Genomic DNA, 6,774 nt, shown 5'->3' with positions numbered 1-6,774 from the left:
CCTTTGGGATGAGAAGAGCTGCAGGAATCTAAAAAATAAAATAAAATTATTAAATGGATTTATTTTGAGTTCGGGAGGCCCTCTGGAGAATGACTGAAGGAGAATGAATTATCTTGTGCCATCTCCAACACTTGTCTTTTTTAAGAGTCTCTCATCGAACCCCTGGTGCCTACCCTAATCATTCCAGCTCATCCTGTTGCCATAGTTACAATAATTAATTATATGCTTAACTAGCCTTACTAGTACATCGCAGCAATTCAATTAAAATCTGATATTATTCTTTCTGTACATTCAGTGTGGGTTATTTTTTTTGCAGCTTCCAGTTCTGAAAACTGCCCAGAATATGGATGTCAATTTTTTTTTAGAAAATCCCAGAGATTGCTGAACCTGTGGCATCTTCGGCTATCACTGGCTGGATGGATGATGGAAGAGGGGACTCTTATCTTGAGATAGATTTTGGTACAAGAGAAGAACATTTGGGAGATTGAATCCAACCACCAAGAAACTCATACAACTAATATCCAATGGGTTTTGAGCCATACAAAAGAGACTCTCCCTTCTTAACCTGAACAATGGATTTACATTGGAATCAGAAGATGCATGATTCAGGAGCTAATGGCTATACCCAGCTATTGAGTTGACATCTTGAGACATCCCACCACCCACTGTCCCCAGCAGCCTGGGTCACAATGCAGCCTGGAGGCCCCAGAGGACCAGAGAGAAAGGATGCCGGGACCCATTGAGGCTTCAGTCTGTGCTGAGGTCGGGGACAGTTTGGCTGGAAACATTCTTCTGCTGGTGGTCTCAGTGAACCATAGCGAGAACCGGACACTTCATTTCTTCTGTGAGAAACAACAGTTCAGAGGTCTTGCTCAGACCTGAGGACAGAGGTGATTGGTGGGAAAATCCATCCCAGTAAACTCCATTTTCTCCCTTTCGGTTGTTTCATTATGAAAGATATACTATCCGTGTAGTGAACACAAGGCTTTTCTGATCTTTCTCCATTTTTTTAAACTTTGGTCCAGTAACCATGACAGCTAAAGCTGATGAATCTCAATGCACTAGGTTCAGAGGGCTAGAAGAAATTTCCTGCATCGCTTGAGCTTGCTGTCTGAGATATAAAGGCTTTCAGTGACAAAGCTACTAGCAGACTCTCACTTGGTATTTTCCTCTTGGCTGGTGCTCTACCAGTTGAGCTACCTTTCCACTTCTACCTTTTTGTCAGTTAGTTGAAGATAACAATAGCATGGATTTGTCCACCCAGGCTTGGCTCAGAACCTTGATCCTCAGATCTCAGCCTCCTGACTATCTGGGATTATAGGCATGAGCCCAACCCCTAGCTTTAACTCTGTGTGTGTGTGTGTGTGTGTGTGTGTGTGTGTGTGTGTGTGTGCGCGCGCGCGCGCGTGTGTGTGTGTGTGTGTGTGTGTGTGTGTGTGTGTGTGTCCTGGATATTGAACTCAGAGCCTGGGCATTGTCCTTGAGCTTTTTTGCTCAAGGCTAGCACTCTACCATTTCTGGCTTTTTGGAGATAAGAATCTCATAGGCTTCCCTGCCCAGGCTAGCTTTGAACCATGATCCTCAGATGTCAGTCTCCAGAGTTCCCAGGATTACAATGTGGGCCACCAGCTCTCAGCATTGACACTCTTTCTTCAATGACCTGACTGAACCAAGTTTCAGTCTACGTCTCTGAGAGGGTCCCCCAATTACAGCTGGGACTCTCCCTCATCTGTCTAGGACACTTCCTGTCCTTACTCTTCCATCATGTTCCAGCTCAGTGTGCACAGGGCAGAGGGGAGATTCCACTTCCAGCCTTCACACGTCCATTCTCCTGACCCATCTCCCGCCGCGACGCCATCCAACTTTCTTTCTGTCATGGATCCCTGGGTCCCCATCTTCTTTGGTCCTCAGCTCTTCCTCAGCTTCCTGCAGATAAGATCTAATATTTCTCCACACAAATATGAGTATGATCTCCTTTCTTTTAAAAGTTTAGGTTTTTAATTTTCTTGTCAATCAACAGACCCTCACTGTCTATATGGGTGGAGTAAAAGAGTGGCATTATGATTTATGAGACAGTGTGGAATAATGAAATCAAGGCAATCAACGTGATGTGAATATATGAAATTTCATCTTAGTGGTTTTGAAATGTTCACTAGATTATTATTTATTCTGATGTTTACCATACTGTGCAATAAAAGGGAAGCTAATTCTTGACTGGCCATCTTATTTCTGTCCCCCCCCCACCTCCCCAGACTGTGAACCACCCATCCATCTCTCCTTGAGTTCTGTTGTTTTAGAATTCATGTATAAGTAAGAACATGTGATCTGTGTCTCTCTGCCTGCCTGATTTCACTCAATACAGTATTTTCCAATTCTGTCTTCCAGACAGAACTTATCACAATTGTTTCTTTTATTGGTGAATTCTGCATTTGCAATTTCAACTACCTGCTCATATCTGTTAGTGATTCCTACATCATTAAATGGTTTGGAGTTGAAGTCCTTGGAGCATTCTGGAGAATTCTTTTCTTTCCTTTGATCAGCATATTTGTCACACCATCAACTTAGTGCTTCTATGGTGAGAACACTAAATGTCCATTGTTTTAGCAATTTTGAAGCACACGGTACATTTATATTAAGCATGGTCACCATGCAATGCGATCTATCATGAAATTGACTCCCAGTTCTCATGTGGTTGGTTTGATCAAGTTCTGTCTTTTGTCATCATTTCCCTTTCCCCCAAGGTCTCACGTGGCTCTGTATTTTTCTTTTACTTCCTGTGAGGAGTACAAATCAAGAATATCGTCAGATGATTCATTTTTAGCTCGTCACCCTTCCTGATATGTGAACTTATTCTTTCAAGCATGAATTTGACTGCCTTCCACGCATATAATGTATCATATTTTTCATTGCTATACAGTTAAAACACTTGAAAATTTCCATTAGGATTCCATCTTTGTTCGTAGTTGAGATGTTTATCGTCACATTTATAAACATTTGGTGGTTCTTCTAATAAACGCTTCTCGCTGAGTTCTGACTTTCCTTCATTGTATAGTTTTAATAAATGGAGTTCTTACGAGATTTGATTCATGGCTCAGCATATGGTTAATTCTGATAAGTATTCCACATACTCTTAAAAACAATGTGAGTTCTGACAATAGCTGTATAATGGTTAAATCATATTGTTCAATTTCAGATACTTGAAATGATTTGGGTTTTGTGTGCTTGTTTCACTGATTACTGAGAATGTGTTAAAATCAGTTAATATGGTTATGAATTATTTCTTTTTTTCAATCTATGTCACATCTTGTTTTTGACACTACATCACTGGCTGCATTCGCATTGAGAAGTGTTCTGCTCGTACTCTGCTGGGCTGATCTTCTATCTTAATGAAATGGCTCATCACCTCCAGAACTGTCCCTTACTTAAATCTATTTGCCTCACCGACATGCGCCAATTTCCTTTGCATTTGTATTTGAATTACTCAATTCTTTTGTGTCCTGATACCTAAAATATTTCCTTGTCTTATTTCTTTTTAGTTAGATTGAACTATTCAGCCGGACACATGTGCCGATCCATGGGAGGTTCTCTTTTTTCTAGACTTTTTGTTTCATTTTTCTCATAATTAAAGATCATCTATTTCAACAAATACTCAAGCTCTTTCATTTTCCTGCCAGCCCAGTCTCTCCCTCTAGTACCCACTCACAGACAATCTATTTCTCTTTTCCCACGCCAACCTCCACTGATCAATAGTTCTCATTGAATTTCCCAAGGCTGCTTTCACAGGTACTTGCAACATATCACAAAATCATTCACCTTCTTTCCTCTTCCCTTTCCCTCTCTCTGGGGAGTTTCATCCATTCTCTATTACTTGTCTCATTGGTTCCATGTTCCTTTATATCTTTTCTAGCAAACTTTTGAGGCAAAGCCTTTAAAAAATATTTCCCAGTTTCTTCTATCTTACTTCCTTCATTATTATTTCTTTTCTTTTTCTTTCATGGCTGCTCAGTGATTCCAACAAGCACCTTAGACTGGAATGAAAACTAGTACTTGACTCATTATATAATGAAAGACTTTTTGGAGATTTTAATTCTATTACCTTGCTTTCATCTTGGTTTATGTGGCTTTAATCTATTTATTCTTTATTAATTTAAAATCCTTCTTGCTGTATGCAGACTCTGTTCATTCTGATTCATCCAGATATTTCCATTTCCCCTTTTCTCTACTTTCTCTGACTTACAGTTCTATATTTTTCTCTAAAACAGTTCTCTCCTTTGAGAAAATGTTTTGCTATTGCTTAATGTGTCTTGGAAGACAATGATTGTGTTAATTTTAGTTTTTCTGAACATATACTTCTTTTTCCCTCAGTTTAAAGAATGTTTTTCCTGCATGTAATCCTAGAATCACGGTTAATATCCATTTAGCAGTTTTTACTGGGGGGGAGGGCCTAAAACTTATCCAAAATCTGCTTTGACCAAGAAATTCCACTTTTAGCAAAGGAATTGCAGTAAGTTGAAATGCAAAAGCAGCAGCACACCATCATGTCAGTGTTTATAAAAGTAAAAATGAGAAACAAGGATAAAATGCAACATTCAGACAATTGTCAAGTAAACGCTGGTACAATGTGAGCCTGTAAAAGCAAAAGAACTTGCTAACATTGCTAAAGTACTTTTAGAACAAGGAATGATTACATTCTTAAATGGGAAAGACAAATTTTACATTTCTATACATGGTATGATTTTTTAAGCTAAATCCCAACCCTACGTACATAGTATCTCTATGAACTATTTATCTATCAGTAAGAGTTATGGGGATTATTATGTGATTAGAACTTATGATTCTCATACACAGCTAGAGTAGACTCAATTTTCCTTTACCTTTTAAAATTACAATTTAAAATGATCATTTTCGATGGAAAATTGAAGAGAGAGTCTATCTGTCAAGCCTGAGGCCCTGAGTTCAAATATCAATACTACCACAGGGGAAAAAAAACAAATTATACATTTAGCTCAGTCAAAGGACATTCACTTAAAAATCTAACTGTCCTGTCTCCTACATAGAATTTTGCCTGAAATGAAAATGTGGAAGTATACCAGAAAAAAAAACATTTTTTACTGTCATTAATTTTTCTAAGTCTTAATCATGGAGAAAACCCACTTCTTCCAGGGCAGCTGCCATTTGCTCCACACGTATTTGGATTCTTTTTTGGGGGGGAGGGGGCGGTCGTGGGGCTTGAACTCTGGGCCTGGACACTATCCCTCAGCTCTTGTATGTGTATACTCCAAGACTCAAGTGCTACAAAGCCAAGAGGCCTGCGGTGCATGTCCGGGAGTTCTAAAGAGAATGTCAAGGCTTAATTTCTAGGAGCAAGAGAAGAAGAATGTCCCATCTTGGGAGAGACTAGATCTCGTCTTCCTTTCTCCAGTGAGATGGTGCTTAATCTAAAGACAGACCTCTGTCTTCCTTCACTCACTTGTCCATCTCACCCAGACTCAGCTAGAAATAAAGCTTCTCCAAGTTACATAGGCATACTTTAATCTGGTGAAGACGACAACTAGTTAATCATTGCAGTCTAGGTATTTTTTTTGTCAGTCATGGGGCCTGAACTCTGGGCCTGGGCGCTGTCCCTCAGCTCTTCAGCTCAAGGCTAGCGCTCTACCATCTGAGCCACAGCGCCACCGCCGGGTTTTTCTGCTTATGTGGTGCTGAGGAATCAAACCCAGGGCCTTATACATGCAAGGCAAGCGCTCTACCACTGAGCCACCTTCCCAGCCCCAGTCTATGTAATTTTAAAGAAAAAAATGACTTTAGATAGTATTTTCCTGATGTTATTAGAAAATTTACGTTATTTTGAGTAATCATTGAAATAATCAGAAATTGCTTTGGAGTGAAAAGCAATCTTAACTTGCTCTTTTAAAAAAAATCATTAAAAATATCCCAAGTTAAAAAGAAAAGAAAAGAAGAAGAGAAGACATGAAGTTTGGGCTCAAGAAACCAGGGACCTCATCAGACACAGAATCTGCCAGTGTCCTGATGATGGACTTTTTAGTCTCTAAAACCATGGGAAATCAATTCCAACTGTTTAGAAGCCATCCTGTCGGTGCTATTTTCTTCTTGCTGCCCAAATGGTCTCAGAAAATGCCATCAACGTATGATCTTAATCCCACACACATTTTGCCTGGAATTAAAAGACTAGTGTCCGCAGTCCCTCACACTTGACTATTCACTTCCTGAAGCTCATTAGGCATGGTAATAATGCTTCCCCAACAGGAATTAATTTTATGCTAATCATATATGTCAGTGACTCTCACAGCTGCTTCTCAGAAGCAAGGGTTTTAGCAAATTAGTTGCTTTCTTATTTGGGAAAGGTGTGGGATGGGCCCAGGAGCGAAGGCATCATTGGAACGCGCCATAATGTTTTCAGATTTGTTAATTAGCCTCACAGTCTCATTTTATCATTTCATCAGGAGTTGGTTTGGGGCTGCAGCCATCCTGGGGTCATCAATTCTGACTCAGCTGATTAACACTGGGCTTGTCAGATAATTGGAAAGGTCAGACAAAACAGTGTCTCGTCTTTTCCTCTGAAGCTAAAATTATTGTCAGAAAATTTTCCAGCCCTTGTGGGAAGAAACTTTGGAATTAGAATCTTAACTTAGATCCTTGGTCCCTGCTGTGGTGGCTGTGTGGCTTTGGGGAAACTAGCTGGTCTGGGGGAACAAAAGCCTCCGTTCTGTGGAAGTGGAAATAAAATCACCTCGTCCGTCATGACAGAATGTG

The sequence above is a fragment of the Dipodomys spectabilis genome, unplaced genomic scaffold, assembly GCF_019054845.1.
Source record: "Dipodomys spectabilis isolate Male_0828 unplaced genomic scaffold, ASM1905484v1 ptg000233l, whole genome shotgun sequence".
In the NCBI taxonomy this organism is placed as follows: domain Eukaryota; kingdom Metazoa; phylum Chordata; class Mammalia; order Rodentia; family Heteromyidae; genus Dipodomys; species Dipodomys spectabilis.
Note: the sequence above shows the minus strand (reverse complement) of the source record.